The following is a 23,916-nucleotide window of genomic DNA, read 5'->3' on the forward strand; positions in this document are numbered from 1 at the left end:
TGGGCATGCTATTTATATAAAATAATGGGAAAGATTTCTCTTTTTTATCCTCTTTTTTAATAATGGAATTCCAATTAACTTTTCTTTTTACACTTGAATTATAGCATCTATATTTTTATATTATTCTTTAGAACCATACATATATGGGTGCTGTACATTATGAAAGTTAGTGATCATATTCACAAATAATATTCACCAATAATGGAATACAGTGCTTGGAAGCAACATGAATAACAGACCTAATAAGAGCATACTGTGAATTTTACTGCCACAGCATCAGATTCAATTATTAATAGTTTTCTGTATGATTTCCACAGGTGGCAACATGGATTATGGAAGAGCAGAATGTTTCTGGAACTATTATCTTTTTTCATCTCTGTATCATTTAAATGAAAATACAGCTAATGAAGGTAATTTGATTAAATACCAAACTTTTTCATGTGACATATAGAGGGGAAAAAAGCAAATGGGGGAAAAAAGGCAAATAATTCTCTGGCATTGGCCAGGATTCAAGACCACCTTACATTCCATTTAATGCAGAAACACAAAGGACTCTGACTTGGCCTGCATTATATTTCTACATTCACTATAAATTTGCTGTGAAAGCCATGAGGCCACTTTATCCAGAAAATTGCAGGAACAGACATCAGAATCTCACTGGATAACTTCAAGTCAGACTAACTTAGTCTATTTGCTTTCCAGCTAGCTTAGGTAGTAAAGACATGTTTTACATGATCATGAATCTTTGACTTTCATCTGTAAGCTGTATTACTAAATGCTCCAATAAAAGCACACGAATCCATCAGAGTATGCAAGAAAGCATTAACCCATTGCTTCTAATATGCTTTGGAATCTTACCTTATTCATTTATTCCTTCATCCATTCACTCATTCGTCATTCAACAATCATTTATTGAGCACCTAACATGGATGTGGTCCTCTGCTAAGGCCTTGGATTCCAAAGATGATAGAGATAACAAAGACGTGGTTATAACCCTTGCACACTTTGTAATCTGTAGGGGAATCTGAGTGCTGAGAAGATACTCTTGATACAAAATGGTAAATACGTTAGGGCTTACCCAGGGTGCTCAGTTGTGTGTGCAGATATGGGGAGGGAGGTAGTAAGGTAAGAGGGGAATTTGCAGGAAAATATTTTTTGAGAAGAAGTCTAAATAGAATTTTCAAGGGTGAAAAAAAAAAAAAGAATTTTCAAGGGTGAGTAGAAATACCATCTTTTAGCAGGTGTTCAGAAGACAAGTACCAACCAGCAGAAGACTACGAACAGGTACTTAGGGAAGTAGGAGAAAAAGCAGAGTAGAGAATGAAGGAAGCAAAAAACAAATATTGAGTGTATTTTGATCTCTTTAAAATTTGATCTCTTAAAAAATATTGAGGGCTTGGTGTATTTTCTTAATTGGTCATTGTTGTAACAGATTTGAGCTCATGGGTGAAATGATGAGTGTAGTTATGGATTTATGTTTGAGGCAGCAGTGGGCCGTATGTTTGGATACCAAATATCTAGTTGAAGTTATATATCTGAGAAATACAGATTTCATTCTTGTTTTTGTTTATCCATTTGTATATCAGGCAAATAATTGCTCTAGAGGTTACAGCAATAGAAATAGGTCACACAACTCCAAATCCTTGCCCTCATGTAATTTATATTCTAGTAGGAATAGGGTGAAATGGGGAAACAGATAACTATTGAATATATTAAAATGACATTAAAGATATATTTTAATAGGTAATAGGGGTGATGACATGGCAATTTTGAATAGTTGGCCAGAAAAGGCCTCAGTGAGATGAGGCCTTCATTTGTATAAAGGAGGCAGAGTCGTGAGTTATGTGGATGTCAAGGGAAGAATATTAACAGGAGGAGGGAGTAGTGAGTGCAAAGGCCCCAACCCTGAAACTTGTGTGCAGGTTTAAGACAAAGTGAGAGCAGCGACGGCTAGAGCAGAGTCAGGAAGAGATTAGTAGGAAGTGGTGAAGAGCAGACCAGACTGTATAGAAATTGTAAGCCATGGCGATTTGGCTTTTACTTTGAGATGAAAATCTATTATAGAATTTTGAACAGGACCAGGAAATGATTGGACTCTCATGCTAACAAGATCACTCTACCTGTTGTGTTTAAAATAGATTGAATGAAACAAGCGCTGGAAGTAGAAAAAATCAACTGGGAGGCCATTGGGATAATCCTGGAGAGAGATGATAGTGGTTGGAAAGGACAGTAGAGGGGGAAGAGGAAATAAGTGGTTAGACTCGGGATGTATTTTGAAAAAGGACCGATAGTGTATGCTAATGGATTAGCTGTGGAGTGAGGGCAGTAGAAGAGGTTAGGTTGACTCTGAGGTTCTGGCATGAGCAAATGGAAACAGAGAGTTGCCATTACCTAAGATGGTGTGGGGGGAGTGAAGAAGGTAAGGACCTGGTTTGGGATGTTAGATTGAGATGAGCATTAGACACTTGAATGGAGATGTTTAATAGTTGGTGTATGAGTCTGGAGCTCAGATAAGAGGGCCAGACTAAAAATCTAAATTTACAGCCGCCATGTTCAGATGATATTTAAAGCCTTGTTACAGGATGAGATCACCAAAGGTAATGTAGATATAAAAGAAACAAAGTTGACTGAGTGAGTCCTGGGGCACTTGACAGTTGAGAGGTCTGGAAGGTGAGAAGCAACCTGGCAAGGAAACTGAGAAGAAACCACTGCTGAGGCAGGAGGAAACCCAGGAGAGTATAGCATCCCCAAAGCAGCCTGAAGTAATAGTCCATCGAAAGAGGAAGTGATACTTCATCAAATGCTGCCAATGGGTCAAGTGAGATGAGGACTGATCATGGACTTGTGGATTGATCTGCATGAAGTCCTTTGGGACTCATCAGTATACATGTGACACTAGAAGACTAGTTTGAAAATTAACTAGTTTTAAAAGTTGATGGAATCAGAAATCAGATTACTGAGAGTTAAGAATGAAAAGGAAGTGAGAAATTAGAGACACCAAGTAAGACCAGTCTTTCCAGAAACTTGATTATAAGGAAAAAAAAAAAAGGTATAAATCCTTAGACTAGTAGGACACCAACATATCAAGAAGAAAATACATTCTTTTTCTAAGACATGTAGGCCAGACTTTATTTCTCCAGGCTGACAGACCTGGGAAGCTACAGGACAAAGAAAGGTTGAAGAGTGAGAGAGGAGAGTGCGATGGGCAGAAGGTTCTGTGCGATTGTGGAACAGATTCCCTCCTCACCTCTGCTTCTGCAGTTGCCAGAATTTTGTCATGCCAGCAAATTCTTCTAGTCTGATGCAGGCAGCCACTGTCAGGTCACCACAGTTCACAAGACTGTCAATAAATGTGATAAAATGGCATTTACACACACACACACACACACGTGTGTGTGTGTGTGTATGTGTATATATATATATATATATATATATATATATATATATATATATTTATGAAAAAATAAATACACTGCCTGATGGGTATGTGTGCATATATGTATACCGATGTATATATTATCAATAGTATATGTTTATATATGAAATATAAAAATACATTTCTTTCCTTCCTTCCTTCTTTCCATCTTTCCTTCCTGCTTTCCTTTTTATTTTGAACGTTATTACTCTTGAGGGAAGGGTATAAGAAAATTCACATTAATTGCCTTCGCTAGGAAAGAGATCTGCTAAACATATCCATAAAAGAATATTTGGCTGAGCCTGGGACCCACTAAAATTCTATGGTTCTCAAATGAAAGCTAAACTGAATTGTTTATAATCCAGTTTATATATCTAGTAAAGTGAAATACCAACAAGGATAACACAAACACTTCTGTGATGGATGTCTTCAAAGACAGCAAACATATCTCTGATAATATTGCAGTAAACCCAGAGTTTTATGATAAGAAATAGATTACATTTCCTTTATCATATAGAATAAACAATGGAATATGAGAATAAGCTGGGGTTTCTTTATTCAGAGAAGATAATTGAAATATAGAGTGCAGTGTATGAATCTTTTCCACATGCATAGAAGCCCATCACAAGGGGCTGGTGTGGGCATAATGGAGGTAGTTCGAGTTCTGTTTCTGGATATTTTATCTGCTTCAAACACACTTTGTTCACCAAATCTAAAAAGAACAACAATAGCGTGGAAACAACCACCAAAAAACCCTTCTCGGGTCTTAGATGAAAGCTTTTCTTTCCTCAGATCATACTTTCCATGTCCCAAAGTGCTGGCATAAAATTGAAAATTAAACAAACTACAGCATTGTCAGAAATAATCACACAGCAGACCAGCCCTTCCGCTCCTGTTCCTCTTCTCCACAAAGAAGCTACAGTGCTGCAACTGAGCAGCCCCTTAAATCTTTATTGTATTTTGCCTCTGGGGCTTACTCATCACTGCAGGTCTAAAAGTGTCTATTACGGTCAGAAATAACTTTAAAAAAATATTGCACCACTGAGCCAACGAGTAGTTCAAATGACTCCAAAATTGTAAACTCGTAAAATGTAAGGTAGAGTAAGCACTCCAGCATTTGGAATAAACTGACTCCTTCACTATGTCATCCTCAGTGTTCTAGTTTTATGGAGACTAGAAATACTCAGTCAAAGCAAGAGTACCCATAAAGTCGCCAAAGGTGCTGGAGAATTTTCTTTCCTTCCTAGCCATCAAGACAAATAACAAAGCATGGACTCTGTAGTTGAAAGCTGTTCTTAAACTGCTTGCTCCACAGTGATTTCCACATGTCTGAGTGGAGAATGGCTGGGTGAAAGACGTTTTGGAGGAATTAGAGACCAGGGTTATTTTAGATCTAAGTACACGCAGGAAGCTTTCTGACATAATAAGACCATTAGCGGAACGTCGCTTCTCAATTCCTCTTGGCAGCTGTGAAAAAAAATTTTTTTTCATGATTTTATATTTTCATATTACTTATGTTTGGGGCCATTTGGTGGTTCTTCTCTTTTTAGGCTAGTATCTAAATGATACTTTAATGATACTTTTTGCTTTAATTATGAGTTTACAGAGGATGAGAGTAGACGGTGTTGTCCACAGGTGAAATCTTTATTAAAATAGTTTATACACACTTCAAGAGCAGTGCAACTCTTCAAGTTGGCTAGTCAAAATATTTGGAGGTTATAATCAATCTAAATAAGTAAAATGAGTATGATATTGAGAACTTGGCATAAGAAGACAAAGGTGATCCTTTTAAAATTTTTAAATGAATTTTTCATTAATCACAAGAGAAATTTTGACATGCACTGACATTCCTTCTTTCTTTTTAAAGATTGTATTTATTTATTTATTTATTTATTTATTTATTTATTTATTTATTTATGAGAGCACTAGAGAGAGAGAGAGAGAGAGCACGAAAGAGCAAGCACCAGTGGGGGGCAGAGGGAGAGGAACAAGCAGGGAGCTGGATGTTGTGCTGAGCCCGGGATCCTGGGATCATGACTTGGGGCTTGGTTTCAGGACCCCAGGATCATGACCTGAGCCAAAGGCAGATGCTTAACTGACTGAGCCACCCAGGTGTCCCTGTTTATTTTCTTTTAACATGGTTTTGGCTTAGCTATCCTAAGTGCTGCATATATTTGGACAAGGCTGAAAATTATTATGTGTATGTGTGTGTGTAAAAATTCATACATATATATGTTTATATATATGCACACACATATATACACGTACTTTAATCCAGAGAAAGCAATAGGAAGACCAGGTCTTGGGCGGCATTTCTTGGAACACTTGGCCTTTAGCCCACACGAGTTTAACTTACTAGGGAGTATAAATTATTTTTCACCAGGGAAACTCTCTGGTAAACCTGGAAGCACACCTCAAGTCAAATCTATATGATCACAATTAGGCTGCCAGATAGTTGGCATTTGTGCAGGAAGATAGGATTGTACAACACTGGGAGAGAGCAGATAACAGTTGGCAGGCACTGCGCTATTACACAATTCAGAAACAATGAAATCTATGTCTCCAGAGTTTAATGGCAAGGCCACGACACTCTGTACGTTGCTAGATCCCAAAGCACTGTATGAAGCCAGTTGCATCTAGCCCTAGGATTCCTCATGCTTTTCTCTTTCTTATAGGCCCAAGACTGTGGCCTTCATGCAATGAAAGTTCTGTGGAAGCTTTTAACTGCATCTTGTGGAAAAGTATACCTTTGACTCTGCAATCATGTTTATCTAAGGGCTCACAGAAGCAATGCAAGGGCAGTCTTCGACATCTGTAAATCTTCATTAACTGCTATTTATTCAATGCACATCAGTGTCAGGCACTGTGTCAGGAATTTTAGAAAGCCTTAGCTCTTCTAATTGCCATATGATATTATTCACTGCTTATTGTGTGTCAGGTACTGTGCAATTAATAGAAAAAAGGGACATACACATAGAGATAAGACAACATTTAAAATATTCAAGAATAGAATTATCAAAAAAGACAAATGGGGCAGTTCCTAGAGAGTCATGGTTAAGAATTAGGGTGAAATAATAAAATGATGATGGTGATCATGATGGTAATCTTATTTTTGCCTCAAGTCTTTAAATAGTGAAGTTATTTGACTCAAAGTCTTTAAAAAAGTCATTGTAAGTTGCCAAATTTCTAGGTGTTATCAATAATAACTCTAAACACATAGGATGATGGGGCACCAGGATGACTCAGTTGGTTGAGTGTCTGCCTTTGGCTCAGGTAGTGATCCCAGGGTCCTGGGATTGAGTTCTGCATCCGGCAGGTTCCTGCAGGGAGACTGCTTCTCCCTCTGCCTGTGTCTCTCTCTGCCTCTCTCATTGTGTCTTTCATGAATAAATAAATAAGATCTTAAAAAAAAATAAAAACAGGATGAGATAGTGCTTGAATAAGAGGCAAAAACCACAGTTGCCTTACCTCAATTTATTTTGGTGGCACAATATTTTCTTAACTCCTTATTCACTGGGACACCATTAGATCGGAAACCAGTTTAACAGTCACACTCTTGCCTTCCTCACCACGTGTGTTGCTAATGAGGTCACAGCTGATCTTGTAGTAGCTGTTAGCAAGAGACTCATAAATGCCAATTTTAATCAGAATCTTTATTTTATTGACACATTCCACAGTACACACATGGCTCAAAATACTTTTTCACAATTTAGAAATCATACGTGCTAGAGTAGTACTATAAGGAGAAGCACATGCTTCCACTTTGGAAGACTGCTTTCAGGTATTAGTTTTACTTATCAAATATGAAGTGCATTTTACAAACAATGGACATATAGCATTAGCATGTCATACTTTTCCTACACAGATCCCAATATCTGCTTAAAGAAATCAATTTTACCCAAGAGTGTTTCTTTTCAAATATGTCACTATATCTATGTTGACTTAAAAGTTGTAATGTTTTATATACACTGTGTGGGCAGAAAGGCCTCCCAAGATGTCTGTGTCCTAATACCCCAAATCTACATGGCAAAGGGGACTTCATGGGGGTGATTAAGTTAAAGCCCTTGCCATGGGGAGACTATTCTGGATTATCAGCATGGGTTCGTTCTAATCACAAGGGCCCTTATAAATGGGAGGTGAGGGAGTTAGAGTCAGAGGAGGTATATATAACCATCGAGACAGAGGTTGGAGTGATGTGGCCACAAACCAAGGAATGCAGTCAGTTTCTTGAAGCCACACAAGTCAAGAGATGGTTTCTCCACTGGAGCTCCACAGGAACACTGCTCTTCTCACACCTTGATTTTAGCCCCTATAAGACCCGTTTCAAACTTTTGAACACCTGTACTGTAAGATAATAAATTTGTGCTGTTTTAGGTCACTAAGTCTGTGGTAACTCAGTAAGCATCAGTTGGAAACTAATACACACAAGACACACCTTATTGGGTTTACCTTGACTCCTCTATTTTATGACTCACTTTAGCTTCCATCTTCCTCTTCTTTCTCATCTTCACTCAATACCTTTGATGATTTGTAAAAAAAAAAAAAAAAAAAAAAAAAAGTGTCATGTATTTATGATCCTGGTGTTCAAAGTGGAAGTGGTGATTACTGCATATATCTAAAATAAATATTTCATCTGAAAGCATAGTAAAGTATATTTTCAAAATATTTGCAACCATTATTTTAATGAGGAAGAAGCTCTTACTTAGAAAAATTAAAGTACTCTCACATAATTGAAAGCTTTTGTGTCAAAATGTGCAAGCATTTAAAATGTTTCTGCTCTGAGGGGAGAAAAACCTTATTACTTTGTGGTGTATTTTTATTGACACAGCTAGAGAGTAATGCCATATAGAAAAAAAATGTGCTTTGGTTTGCTGTTCTAGTTGGAAATCTCTTAGCTGACACTATCTCTATAAAACAGTAGAAATTAATGGGAACAAATTATAACCTTAAAGTACTGTAATATTTTGAAGTGTCCTTTGGATTAAAGTTTAAATTTTCTGATGATGTCAAATGTATCTTTTCCAGGCTTGAATTTTTGGAAATTGGAAACCAGAAAGTAAAATTAATCACAATGTTCCTTTCCTTCATCATACCAGATCAAATAGATTATAATGGAATAAATTTTTAAACCTTTTTTATATTTGAAGAATTAAAGCTTAATTTTCAGTTTTGGAAGTATATATCTGATCTAATATTCAGGTAAGCACGGTGGTACAGTAGAAAGAGCCATGAGGTAGGAATCAGAAGACTTGGGTTTAAGCCCCAAATTAGCACATGAACTTGGAAAGCCATTTAATATCTGGTAACATCAGTCCTCTTCTATCATTATTATCCCTAGCTACCTTGCAGGAAATAAGTGAGATATAGTAAGTTTTTTTTTAACAATTTTTTAAACATTTTATTTACTTATTCATGAGAGAGAGAGAGAGAGAGAGGCAGAGACACAGGCAGAGGGAGAAGCAGGCTCCATGCCGGGAGCCCGACGTGGGACTCAATCCCGGGTCTCCAGGATCGCTCCCTGGGCCAAAGGCAGGCGCCAAACCGCTGAGCCACCCAGGGATCCCCGATATAGTTAAGTTTTTTAAAAAATGCATTGCAGGGACGCCCGGGTGGCTCAGTGGTTGAGCATCTGCCTTTGGCTCAGGTCCTGACCCCAGGGTCCTGGGATCGAGGCCCACATCGGGCTCCCCACAGGGATCCTGCTTCTTCCTTTGTCTTTGTCTCTGTCTCTCTCTGTGTGTCTCTCATGAACAAATAAATAAAATCTTTAAAAAATGCATTGCAGACTGTAAATTACTGTTCAAATGAAAGAGATGACTCAAGAAGGATTCTGAAATATCCCATAGAATTGTAATACCTAGAACTAAAATGTCCCCAAAAGTAATTCTTTCAATTTCTTTGTAATTATATAAATGTGTGTGTGTGTGTGTGTGCGCGCGTGCGCATGTATGTATCCCAGGCTGCTCATCACTTGCTAACAAATTTCAAAAGATGTACAGATCTTCACAGTAACTGTAGATACTGAATTTTATATACATTATATAAGCCTATTTTTTTCAAAATTAAGTAATATTTACTTGATTATAGGCATCTAGAAATAAAAAATGAGCAAAATTGTCCTAAGACTCTAAAGATGTTGTTATGCTTTGAGTTAAGGTTCAGGTTGATCTTTTTAATATTGCAGCAAACTCACACGTCATTAATCATTTTGAAGTGGCCCCAGGTCATAGTAAATGGATGGCCTAATAATCAGACGAGATGTTTGCTATTTCCAAATTATTGTCAATAAGTAGAGTAAGGAGGTGACAATTCAATAACTAATGATTATTAACTTAAATTTTTATTTTTCTAATGCTAATCAAGAACATAAGAAGTAGGAAGGTGAACCAGAGCATAACACATATAATTATAGACAAGCATGAAGACAGTAATAATCATGATAAAAGATGTGTTTATTAAAAACAACTCATATCTATCATTATGTATGAGTTGCTCTGTAGCTAGAGATATTGTTTCTGGTTGTCTTAACTGTGAGTATGTAACAAAAAAAAAGTGGGACTCAAAATATTTTCATTCTGAGGGAGCAAGAAGATGGTGGATGTAGGGTTCATGAAAAGCAGAATGAGGATGGGTGGGGATTGAGCATAACAGACTGTGGTAGGAGTGATGCACATGTGGGAATAGAAAAGAAAATGAAATACAGAAAAAACAACTCACATGAAAATGGGAGGGAAAAGACAAGAGGTTGAGAGGAAAGAAGATGGGGCTACATAGTCAGTGCAACCCACTGTAGCAATGAAAGAGATTTTTGAGGTCAAGGTTCTTAAAAGTAACCAGATATGGAGAATATCTAGAAATAATGTCCTTTGACACCAACCAATAAGCCAAGATACAAAATGAACTGGATAAAATTACAGTATAGTAGTCAGCATGAAGCATAGTCCACATTCTTAGGAGTCTGGTCTTCTGGTATTAGAGGTGCTGTAGGAAAAGCTGGGGAAATATAGCGAAAGACAGTTCAGTGAAAAACAAATATCAGCATTAGCCCCAGAAGCCATCTGATAATCAAAGTAAAAGGAAGGATTCTCATGAAATGGAGAGTCCAGGAATCCCAGTTAGGCTTGCCTAAGCATGAGGCAAAGAAGAGGGAGATAAGAGCGAATCACAAGAGAGGGAAATAAGGATGAGAAGCAACCACTTTGATGTTCTTAAGCTTCTGTTAGGAGAGTGAGGTAAAGTGGAATCTGTGTATTTACTGAAAACAAAACCTATGGTTTCAAATTCCAGTTTGGGTCTTGGAGAAGTGGATATGGCTAGATGAGAAAAGCACTGGCTTTTCAGTACAGAAACCTATATTCAAATCCCAGCCTAATCATAAACTACAGGTAAGTAAGGTCTTTTATAACACAAATTGTTGAAAGCCTAAAATTATATTGTTTTTTTTCATCTATTAAAAGAAGGTATCAATAGCCCCTACCGCAAAATTATCATGAGAACTAAATGAGCAAATCCAGGAAGAAGTCATAGTGTTTATGTTGATGGTAATGTTAGCTACACCACCATTAATAGTAATATAGAACCTTAAGAAAATCCCTGGACCTCTATCCATTGTACTTGCCCAATCTGTAAAATGGGAGTTATGGTAACAAATGTATGGTCTGGAGGGAGTCCTAAATAAGATCATTTATACAAAGGGTCTGGCACACAGTAGGCTCACAGTAAGTAGTAGGTACTATTATTTTAAAATATACTGGTTTCAAAATAAACCAAGTTTCATTTTGTTCAGATGACGAGAATGTATTTAGGGAGACCTGGGGTGGCTCCGTCTGTTAAACATCCAAGTCTTGATTTTCACTCAGGTCATGGTCTCAGGACTGTGGGATCAAGCCCTGAGTCTGACTCTGCACTGGGCTTGGAGTCTGCTTAAGGTTCTCTCCCTTTCCCTCTCTCCCTTACTCCCTTCCCGCTCCCCCTGCTCACTTCTAAACCGTCTCTCTTAAAAAAAAATGTATTTAGAATGCTTGATTTATTTTTAAGTATAAAATACTTCAAGTATATACAAGTGTATATACTTGACATATTTTATATTAAGAGGAAGGAGCCCCATCAGTTGATAGTGATATTTATGTTTTTCTTGGGAAAAGCACTGAGGATAAATAGCTTTGAAAGTCATTAGACCATCGAAATTCTGTCAAATAACCTGCTTCCACTTTTCAAAATTCCATCCACTTCTTTTTAACTATTACTGTGTCTTCTGCTAATAAAAAGACATAGTAGTTACCTCTTGGAAAGAGGGACTTCTTGTTATACCAAGAGTTTCAAAATTTGGCCTCTGAAACAAAAGAAGGAAGAGACGAGTAAATTTACTTTTGAAAAAAACTGCCCGATTCTCAGTAGTCCTAGTTTCCTTCACATTGCCATTGTTCTTTCTTGTGCAAGACAGCTTCTAGTGCCATGCTGGGTGCATAGAAGCCATGAAGTAAATAGCTATTCGGTTGGGTGCTTAGAAGCATAAGACTGAGTTTTCCTCATAATATTTGCTGTTTAGTTGTATCCAAAGCCTCATATCAGCCATGTTTTTGTAAACAGAGATTTAGAGTAGGTGCTTAACTGAAAACTACATTATTATAATTGATTCCAAATTCTTAAAAAATGCACGCACACATCTAAAACAGCTATAATTAGAGCAAAATGCAACCCCGTCTTCTTTATTGGGGATCCATATTGCTGTCATTATAAATGTCACTTTTCAGCACCACGTCTCTTACCAAACAGAACTCATTTTGAAATGCCAGTTTTTGTGAAAAACTTTATCCATTTGTCCAAATGGTATTTGGACAAGAGAAGAGGTTTTTTTCCTTTGGGTTCATTTTCAGGTTGTTAGCCTAACCTAAAATAGAGCTTCTTTAAAAGTCTGCCCAAACGTTTACTTAAAACAGAGAAGGGACAGCTGAGTGTTGAGTGGTAGTGTTACATTGAGTGAAGACATGACTGTAAATAACTCTGCAGTTTGGAAATGAATGATGCTTTTGACAGAGACGATTATGTCCTATTGACAACGTTGATGTCAAACGTGGAGTGAAAATACGAGATTGACTATCAGCAGTTCCCACCAGTGATCACTTGAAATAGCTTCTCTGAGATAAAGAAACAGTAACAAATGCATTCCTTCCCGTTCCCTCTACTCACACTCTTTCCTTCCCTCAGACCTAGCTTAGGCCAGTTCCACTTTGGGGGAAAGAGGCCCAGTGTTCACACTTCATCAAAGGAGGATCAAATACTCTTGGCTGTTTCTTTTTAAGTTAATCACTTCCAGGGCATCCTTAGTTACTTTCCCTGCTCCCCCAAAAGGGAAGCCGTGATATCTAAGAAAAAAAGTCAAGCCCTGAACTTCTATAGAAGTAATTACCTCTTCCAAGTTAGACCTGACATATCTAAAATAAGGTCTTTGTAATGAAAACCTCACTTGGGGTTCTTCACAGCCTTCAAAGTCATTGTTCACATAGCAGCTAAATACTGGCTTACATTTCTGGGTGGAGAATATTCTGAATGTTGAGCTTTCCAGCTTGGAAAAATGTCATATACTGGAGAGTCTTGATGAGTAAATAATTTTTTCCATATCTATCTCTCCATTCCGTTCACTTGCTGCACTATGGAGGCTCTTTGTATTTTTACTGAAGAGAAATTATGCTCTTTTAATGTACACTAAAAATGCTTGCATTCTTTAATATTCACATTTAAACATGTAAAATAATTTTCAGATTTATGAAAACTGGGAGTTAGCAGACCATATTTACATTCAATGGTCAAATAACATTATGCATGTAAGATCTCTGAGCCAATGAATCTGGACTTGGTCAGAAGAACTTAGGGAGGAATTTCTGATGGCATAGAATGTCTGTAAGGAAAATGTTTGGCCCCTCATTCTCAGAAGTTACAATGGGATATTTATGTTGGCATGGAGGAGTGTTACACATCCTTGTGTTAATCCTGTCATTGTAGCCTCTCCAACAGCCGCGAGGCAATGATACAGGTCATCCTTGGAAGGCACACTTCTTACAATAGGTATGACCTTTCTGGTCAGGGTGGGGAGATGGATGGGTGACTTTTTTGGTTTGTTTTGAAAAACAAATGGTGTGAGCTTTTTGTAAAAGGATGCATGATTTTCACATGGTAAAGAAAGTGTTCAGTATTTGATGCTAGAACCAGATTCTTTAAAGCGAGTACTCCTCTGTAAAATATATGGCAGTTTTTGAAGGCTTAAAACTTAGTAAGGGATTTATGAGTTCACTGTCAGAGTCATTGACATAAATAGAGATAGTCTCTTCATAGAGTGAAAAATAAAGCCCATCAAAGAGGAGAAACCTAAGAACACATTTTACTTATATAAGACAAAATAATTAATTAGCTAAATGACAATAGTTGATACTTTATTTAATTAAAAAGAATGCCCTGAAATGTAATTTAGTAATTCACATTTGCAATCAGGTTCTATAAATATGAACGTGTATTTTTTTTTAAACAACAACATCTTAATCTCTTCATGATAGAAGACTGATGGGGTGGAGAAGACAGCTTTTGATGTACAAGATTATCTAAAGGCTATCTTCTTATAGGACAAGTGTATTTATTTTCATTTCTAAAGGAGTACATTAACTAGATTTTGTATCAGTCACTAGTAAACTAGCAAGTATTTTTGCCCTCGACCTATCTCATTATATAGAAATATGGGAGACCATTTATTCCTGTGGACTTGTTCACCTCTGCTGCCTGGGTCTCAACTCCCTTCCCTATGAGATGATAGAACCTAAAACTAGCTCAGGGCACCTGGGTAGCTCAGTGGTTGACCATCTGCCTTTGGCTCAGGTCATGATCCAGTGCTTCTGGGATCGAATCCCACATCAGGCTCCCTGTGAGAAGCCTATTCTCCCTCTATGTGTCTGCCTCTCTGTGTCTCTCATGAATAAATAAAATCTTAAAAAAAAAAGAACTAAACTAACTCACCTCTATGGGTCTTCTGGGCTCTTAAATGGCATCAGTTTATGATCCTTATGAGGGAATTCCAGATATATTCTCATATGAATGGTTTTCTGTTCTAAGTGGAATTTTTCATGATTTTATTCTTTTACCTAATTTCTTGTTTTGGGAGAACTAATAAAGCTCCCCTCTTTACCAACTATTGCCTCTGTGGAATCTGTCTCCATTGTGTTTAGAGGGTTTTGTTCATGTTCACAAAGTATGAGAACATTTTACACGCACCTCCAATGTTGGCATTTTCTTTCAACATCTTCATTGCACTCTGGTAGGTCAGAGTGATGAGAGAATTTGTATTTATTCAGGTTTAGAAAGTGAGTGTATTAAAAGGCCTTGGCCAGTATTTCCCTCTCCCCTGTCCTCCATTCTTTCAACAATATTAAAGAACACCCACAAGGGATCCTAGCTGTACTGGAATATACATTACTTAGTGGCAGATAGTTTTTGTCCTTATGCTTACCATACAGTGGGAATACAAATACATTTATAATTACACTAAGAATGAAAGGGAGAAGATACAGAAAAAAGTAAGCAACCTGGTAGAAATGGTTTATATTATGGAAATACTTGTTTTAGAAGATGGCCTTAAGTGGACTGACTCTTGGTGAAAGAGTAGAGGTTGGCCAGACCAGCGGTTCAGAGGAACGCGTTGTTCTTGGAGGCAACAGCACATTGCCTTCAGGACTCTGAAGCAGAAAATGGTTGGTGTCTTCATGTTGGCTAGTGTAGAACTACGGGAGATGAGACTAGAATAAATCATATGGGAATTTTGTGTTTAAGAGTAGGGTGACCATATAATTTATCATCCAAAATGGGATACTTTGAAGAATGAAAGTGGATCCACACTGATAATTAAGCTAGGACAACAGTCAGAGAAGAGGACGCGTCCCCAGAAAACCAGTATAAAGTGTTACCTACCTCAAGAGAGTATAAAGATAATTATATCCTTTAGGCAGAGGAGTACTACAATTTGTTATCTGTTTTTGAATGATCATCCCTGTTACTGTGTGTGACGTGGATTGGAGGAGGACAGAGATGGAAGCAGATTCTTGCACTTGTCTAGATGAGGAATGAGATGATAAAGAGTGGACAAATTTTAGATAAAGATTGGTAATACAATTGGTAGGATTTGGTGATGGATTGGACGTAGGAAGGGAGAAGACGGGAGTTGTCAAATGACTCAGGTTTCTACTGCGTGTAACTGAATGAATGGAAGTGAATATTATTAAGCTATGATAAAATTAAAGAAGCAGATTTAAGGCAGGAATGGGAAAAGATGAAGAGATTATTTGGGGAATCCTGAAAATGAGATGCCTGATGAGTCTCTAAAGGGAGAAGTCACATAGAAAGCTATACTTGGAATAGCAGTCTATGTGGTAGATAAAAATCTATGGGTTGTAAACATTTTGGGTGCTACATACAGCAGAAGAATGTCTGAGATTATTGAGAAAGGGTAATAAAGTGATAAGACAAGACAGCCCAGAACTGAGTCCTGAGGACCACAAAAATTAAATAATAATTTAAGGTAAAGAAGGAAGGAGCTGCTAAGTCTTTTAGACAATCAAGGGGAAGCATGCTGTATATTTCTTAGGAGGCCTCAGAGGAATTAATATCTTTACCTGTCTTGCCTACCATGCTGACCCTATAGCACACTTCTATCCCTTTATCTTCCTTGCCTATCTTACTCTACCAAGTCCCTAATACCTCCCCCCTTGGATCACCTTTCAAATCAACTATTTGCACACAAGTCTACACCTTGGGCTCTGTTTTAGGTCCAAGAAGGAAGAACCAAAGGACTAGAAATATGACCAGGAGAGTATATTATTGCAGAAGTAAAGAGACAATGTCAGGAGAGAAGGGGTGAGAAAGGATTTTGAAAGCTGCTGAAAGGCTGAGTAATACACGAACTGGTTTGATGGTAGAAATCGGTGGTGATCTGTTGGAGCTGGGATGGCGGTGTAAGCAAGATTGCCTTGGGGAAAGTGTGGCTGAACTTTGGTTTGAGGGGAAGCTGAGCAATCAGACACTAATTGGGGATGTGGCATGAAGGACATTTTGTCTTGATTCTCATTTTTTTCTTTTAGAACATGAGAGTTATTAGAGAGTATGTGAATGTTGATGGAAATGATCCATTAGAGAGAAGTGGAAGAAACAGGAAAGGGGACAGTTACCTGAGACACAGAACAGATAGAATTCTGAAAGAAAGGTTGGCTCTTCCTTCATAATAAGGGGGCAGATGAGTGGAGGACTGCAGATGTGGATTTGGTGATGAGACGGTAACGTGGAATGTAGTTTCTAGGTTCTCAGGGAACTTTGAAGCAGGTGATGTGCTGAGAACAAAAGAGGCTGGGGCAGTAGCAGGGACATAGACAAGGTGTGGAATAGTCGCTGTGGTGGTGAGGGGGAGAGTGCTCTAGTCTCTCAGTGTTGAATGAGCATTTGCGGCTGGTGACCAGTAAAGAATCATGATCACAGCTTCTCTGCTGTAAGATTTTTGTCCAGCAGTGTTTAGCTCTGTTGGATACCGGCCCAGAGAAAACGCGTTGCTGGATTCATCAGTGGGGTTTGCTAACTGGTTGTGAGGAAAGGAGAAAGAGCCCAGGGAATTGAGGGTATTTGCAAAAGAGTCATCACAAAGAAGAGCTCTGGAACAAGGGCTATTGAAGGAGGAAAGTGAATTCCTGAGGGGGTTGGTCGATAGATAGAAAGGAAGCAATAAGGATAAAGGATTGCAGTTCTCTGCGAGGTCAAAGGATCATCGCAGTGGGAATGCTCTAGAAGAATAAAGGTGTGATAAGAAAAGAGGATCTCTGAAGGAATGATTGTGTTTGTGGTATGGTTTTTGGTGACGAACTCTGTTAGGTATTTAATTCTTTAAATTCCTACAAATTCTGTTCTATACTGTGATAGGGCCACATAGGGATAAAGTACATTTTCTTTTGTCTTAGAAAAAAATCACCTTTACCTTTTCCCTATTTGTCAAAGCCACTTTTGAACTGGGCTTAGATCATCACATTATCTGCTCCTGGAAGGCATCGTGAATCTGGTGTAGTTTTCTACGATTCTGGGAGCCTTAGCTGTTCTCCTGCTTTATCCTGAGATTTCAGGAACAGACTACGTTGAGGAAATCCTGGTCCTGAAAACAAATGTCATTATTTCCTCAAAGGAGTTTATGATGTTCAACTCCAGCAATATGCCACCTGTCATCTTATGTTCTAAATATGCCAAACTATTGACATGTATGTAACTATGTTATTTATCTTTTCTTTTCTACATGCATTTGCCAGAAATGGCCTCCCTCCCTGGTCTCATACTCCTCTTTCGGAGATAGTTCAACGTGGTGTTCTGTGTGATATCCAATTTGACTACCCCCGAGCTGCTTCTCAGTCTTGTTAGCTATTCATCCTCTGTGCTGAAATGAAATTTTATACTTTATTTTTTGTCTTAGTTTATTACAATAATTTACTTATGTGACTGTCTCTTTACTTGACTGTGAGTGTTTTATTTTGTTTTGTTTTGTTTTGTTTTTGAGGCAGGGAACATGTTTATTCATCTCTGTTTTCTGAATGCCTTGCCTAATTCCTGGCATATTTTAGGTGTTAAGCAAATATTTGTTAAAAAAAATTAAGAAATGAACTGATGAATTCCATTTACCTTTTTATAAAGCATGCAGCCATCACTAACAACCATCATGATATGAAATGGCACACAGTTATAAGCTTGTTTGCTGACTCTTACATTGTTGACACTCAGAAGAAAAGTGTCACCAAACACATTTTCATAATGAAGCAGATCTATAATCTGGCATTTACAACTCCTGTGCTGCTGTGGGTAGAGTGTGGTTTAGGAGGTGGAGAGAAAGGGGAGACGGTGCAGTTCTTCCCAATTTATGAGAGGGCTGAGGAGCAGAGATGAAAATGCAGAATGGCAATCAGATTAAAAGAGCTGATGAGATCCTAAATACATCCCTCAGGCCACAGGAGAGCCCGAGGGAGCAATCTTGGGAGGACTAGAGACCATTGAGGGGAGGCAAAAACTGGGCTTCCCACCACTAAAATAACAAGAGATAAAATGAAACCCACTTATCTGATTTTAGAATTCTATCTGGGCATAGAAACCTTCAAATTATTTATTTATACATAGTGATATCAAGCTCTATCTACTTCCACTCCAAAGGGAACTCTTAAATAATCAAATAAAATGTTGAGGTTTCCTGCCCGAGTTACAAAGAGGAGGAAGAAGAAAAAAAAGACAAATAGATTTTTGAGATACTCTTTTTCTAATAGTATATTTTAAGTGAATATCAAGAATTATTCATTGTTTTCTCTTATTCAACATAAAAAGGCTCACATTTTACCAAGTCCTTTTCTGTGCATCAAAAATCTATGTATTTTTAGCTTTAAATAAGCCTAAATACAAATATTTATTTCCTTTTCTCTTTATGTTGTAGACAGACATTTGTTAAATGAGAAAATTCTCCAAATAGGTCAATTTTCACTCAAAGATGGGGTTTAGGTGTTTATATATTCTAATTTACCATAAAAACTCATTTTAAATTATTTCAACCACTTACGTTTAGCATACATCTTACATACATAAATAACATGCTTTTAATGATGCCCATCTTGCAGTCACACCAGCTTTATTTTGACTTTAAAAATATATTTCCTTTTTAACAGAGTAGCTTAAAGTATTAAATCTGTTACCAGTTTCAGGAGAATGATAGGTTAAATGATAGATATTTTTCCATGTGGGGAAACTGAGGGAGACAATTTGGTTTATCAGAGGCCCTTGACAAAACTTGGGAGGTATATGAGTAAATGTGGGTTTACAAGACACAAAGGGAAATCAATGATACAAATAGATTCGGATGCCTGGGGGCCAGTCAAGTAGTTTTATTTATGAGTCTGTCTTTGCTTCTTCTTTTTTAGAGAGTCTAGGTCTCGAGATGAGGGAGAGGGGGCATCTGTGTGGCTTCAGGATATCTAAGAGTGATATCAGATGTAAACAAGGGACAAGGGAGAAAATAATAAATGGGAAAGACAAAAAGAAGCAAAGTCAGGATGATAGAGAGGAAGCAAAGAAAGGAGGACGGTGCCAGGGAGAGATCTACACATGGTTGGGATTTTAGGGTTCCACTGATCACTTCCAAGCCCCAGTCCAGTTCCTACTCAAATGGGCCCATTTTAGACAAAAGGCAAATAAAATGTCTCCTGATGACAGTCAAATAAACAGGCTCATAAATCTGCTCTATTTGGAGTGTCAAAAAAATATGAAAGTAATGGCAACGTCTACCTATATAGGCAGAGGCCAAGGGTTACAAGTTAGGGAAGATGAGAGCCGACATGAACAATCACCAGATATTCCAGGCTGAGAGGCAGAAAGCAAACCTCGGAGTTGGGTTTATGCATTGGAAGAAAAGGAAAAGTGAAAGTTGAAGACAAAAATAAAAACACTCCTTGAATAGTCTCTCCCGGATTCCCATATTTCTAAGCGGAATAGAGGTCAACCTAAATGTCCAGATGGTTGATTTTCTACATTTCTTTGGAAATTACTATCTTTTTTGGATTGCCATGCATCACATTATACTGTTTTCAGTTTTTCCTACTGCTTGTTTTCTACCAATCACCAGGGCACTTGTCTGCATTCAATGAAGAATGAACCACCCCTGGATGTTTTTCCACATCAGTTCCATTCACCATCCTAGAGGTTTTCCACATTCATGTGGAAGACACATCAGCACCTTTGCTTAACTTCTTCAACTTCCTCCTCTTCAGTCACCAGTTCATGGCTTCGATCTGCCGACTGCAAGATTGGCATCATTAAAAGCAAACAGTTAAGCCCTGGATGTGAAACACTTTCTGCTCCAATGCTCCCACCCCTCTGCCAGCCGCCCCCATACCCCTGAGACCTCTCCAGAACTCTCCACAGTCCAGATCCCTGGTCCTGGGTGGAGGAATGCCAGTCCTCTGCTCCAGCCGGAGGGGTGACTGTGCCTGACCTCTGCATTGCAGTCATGAAGTGTTTGCGCGGCAGTCCTGTCCATGGCCATTCACACAATTTTATCAATATCTAAGACTCCTCCACTTTTGAAATTATATGCTCCTGATTTATACTCTAATCCTTCAATTCTGTCTTTCCTTTTCCTTATTCCTTTGCTCCTCTTTAGCTGTTTTGAGCTCCCCACTCTTTTGAGTCCTCGGGTTGCTCTCAGACATCAGCTTTCCTCTGTCTTCACTTTTTTCCCTATTAAATCTCCCTCTATTTACCTTAACTCCATTTTCTCCAACATCATCCTTTTTTATTTCCTTGTGTTTCTACCACATCTGCTCTGCAAAATTTAAATGAAACCCACAATCCATCTTCTCTGATCTTACAACCACCCAAGTTTTGGAAGAAGAGAAAAACCAAGTAAGTGTACAGAACATCATGCCTCAGCGTGGCCGAGGGGGATCTGCAGTCCCTGGTCAACCCCCTTGCCCCTCATTACTTATTCCAAATTCTTACTTCTCTCCTCCCGTGCCTAACCTGCCTCTCAGTGGAGCCACTTGCCTTTTACCAGAGATCTCCCCCTAACTTTGGAGAAAAACTTGTATTCTCTGACAGGAATGCGTTTACCTTTACATTCTGCACCTCTAGTTTCTAAAACTTTGACCATGTCTTTTTATCTTTCCTTTCAGAGCTGAGGGAGGAAGCTTCCGCTCCTTGGTCCAAGGCCAGAACCCGCTTAGGATTTTTTTTTTTTGGGGGGGGGGGTCTATTTCATCCTTTCCATTACTTCTCAATGTCTCCTCCAACAACGATTCTGACTTTCTTCCTCTGCAGTGGCTCATTTCTCTAAGCTTGAAAGTTTGCTCATGCTCATCTCTTTTAATAAATGAAAACCCAACTCTTTTCCACCTTATGACTCTTCTTGCTACCACATAGTTTGTCCTTTCATGCAATCATTTTGGTTATTTGCCCAGCTTCCATTCACTCTGCAACCTTATAAGTCATTGAAACCATTCTAATTAAGGTCACCGGTGCGTTTCCATTTGTCAAATACACTGGATATTTTTCTGGCTTTTTCTGACCATCTGAAGCGTAGGACACAGTATCTTCTGGCTTTACTTTCTTTCTGTGTGACCACTCCTCAGCTTCATCCAGTTCATCTATTAACTAAAGCATTTATATGCCCCTGAACTCTATTAGTCCTTGTCTCTTCAAATCTTTCTGGGTGATCTTACCTGTAACAGAGTTTTAATAATCATCTGGATGATATTTCCATCTGTCTATGAAATATCTCAGGCTAGCTAATGACGATGGCATTTAAAATAATAGTAGTTACTAATATTACTGGCATTTATTAATCACCTTCAGGCACTGTACTGAGGTCTTTTCTTATATTAACTGATTTACTTATCAAAATCTCTGAATTTTTCCCCCACTTTTACATCTGAGAGGTAGACTAATTTGCCACATCACACAGAAGTGGCACAAGTAGGCTTTATTTTTTTTTTCACAAGTAGGCTTTAAATCCATCTTATCTAACCCCAAAGCCCATACTTTTAACCATTTTACCTGCTATATGCAAAATTTAACTCATATTCCACAAATTATTTATCTTCCTATATAAGCTGTTTCAACAAACCGAATCATCATTAGCAGAACCCAAAATAGAAAACTTGAAGTCACGCTAACGTATTTCCTTTTACAAGTAGTAAGCCACTATATTCCTTTATACTTCTTCCTTATATTTTCATCTAATAGTACTCAGTTCAGCGTCTCATTATTTCTCTCCTGTCTCAGTCAGAAAGCTTCCCAATTGGATTATGCACATCCTTCTAGGCTTAGTCTTCCAATTTATTCTCAAGGAACTATTATCTTCTTATGTTGTATATCTGATCATATCACTGTTCTGGTAAGTCCCTCATGACTCCCCATATCCTGCAGCCATGTTTCTCAAAGTGAGTTTTATGTATCTCCTTCCATCAGAATCACCTGGAGAGCTTGTTAGCTGAGGCTCAGGAACCACATCAGGATTTCTGAATTAGAACTGATGGTGGCAGGACCTAGACTCTGTATTTTTAAAGATTTGTTAATTTATTTTGGAGAGGCAGGTGGGAGGGAGTGGCACAGAAGGAGAGGGAGAGAGAATTTTAAGCAAACTCTACACTGAGCATGGAGCCTCATATGGAGCTCCATCCCATGACCCGGAAATCATGACCCAAGCAGGAATGAATAGTCGCCACCCAGGCACCCCTGGACTCTATTTTTAACAAGCTCCCTGTATGATACTTTGTCACGCTAAAATTTCAGAGCCTCTGGCCTCCAAATCAGGGGCAAACACCTTAGAATTGCCAACAAATACCATCTGATGCTGTCTTCTCTTCTTTCTCCATGCTCTTTCCACTACTCCAACTACTCTCCGTGCTCCAGTACACCAGACTTATTACATGGTCCCTCTCATGCCAAACTTTTCTAAGTGTTGGTGACTTCATATGTGTTTTGTCTTCTACCTGAAGGCCCTTTTCTTTGTATGTCCAGCAATTCATGTGACTGTGTGTGTTGTATACCTTGAGTCCTCATGAGACTGAAGTTTCTCCCAGGATACCACAAGCTGTATCATCATGGGGACTGTATGTCCTGACCTCTCCATTTTAAAAATGCCATTCCAAGTTCAGCATGTGTGGAAAACCAAGGTATGGCTGAGAATAATGGCATTAACGTGTGCTTGGTATGTCCTCAGTATGTAGGTACTTGGGTCTTTTAGCAATTTTCTTTGACTCATGACTGGTGGTTTGGTTTGTGATTGAGCTTTTTAAAGGGAAATTTCCTGTTTGCTGGCCTATCTACAAATGACTGGACCAGTGGAAGTGAAATTCAAAAAAAAAAAAAAAAAAAAAAGCTCTTTTGGTCACCAATCAAAATCTCTAACTAGAAAAGTCTTAGGAGAAATCTACTTGAAATCTCTATAGGGTCTGTTTATATAGATGTTTCGTGCCCCTCCGAATAATGAATAATCCAGGGGATGGAGGGATGTAGATAACCATGTCTATGCACTTGATGTTGAACTAAGCTTTGCTCATCACAATTTGCCTGTCAGTGTGTGATCCTCTCTTTACAGATGAGAAGATTGTGGTCAGAGATGCCAAGAGGCTTGGAAGAGTCACCTAGCAAACAGGGAGACAAATCTGGAATTGGAATGCAGGTATGTTTATGTCCAGAAGGATCTTGTTGTCTTATATTGGAGTACCTGTGTGCTGAGATTTTGCCTTAATGAGTAAAAGCTTAGACTTTTTTTTTTTTTTTTGATGAGTAGAAATGTTTTGCGAGGTTTTTCTGATAAAAGACCATTTTACTCACATAAATTAGTTTGTTTCTCCAAGTTTTAGAAAATGACACGAAGGATAATATATTTTTTAAAGTTTTCCTAGTGGATCTTTAGGCCTTCAACCAGTACGGAGAAGAGTTCTATACTGCCCACT

General features: G+C 38.2%; 1 long non-coding RNA gene across 1 annotated transcript; it reads left to right on the forward strand.

Moving 5' to 3' along the window:
- Nucleotides 1-313: 313 nt before the first annotated feature.
- LOC111093370 lies at nucleotides 314-23,640 on the forward strand. The gene is made up of 4 exons (XR_005381338.1): nucleotides 314-410; nucleotides 8,441-8,614; nucleotides 10,703-10,800; nucleotides 23,556-23,640. It is a non-coding gene; the product is annotated as an uncharacterized LOC111093370 (long non-coding RNA).
- Nucleotides 23,641-23,916: the final 276 nt, after the last annotated feature.

Source organism: Canis lupus, chromosome 30 (genome assembly GCF_011100685.1).
Source record: "Canis lupus familiaris isolate Mischka breed German Shepherd chromosome 30, alternate assembly UU_Cfam_GSD_1.0, whole genome shotgun sequence".
NCBI lineage: Eukaryota > Metazoa > Chordata > Mammalia > Carnivora > Canidae > Canis > Canis lupus.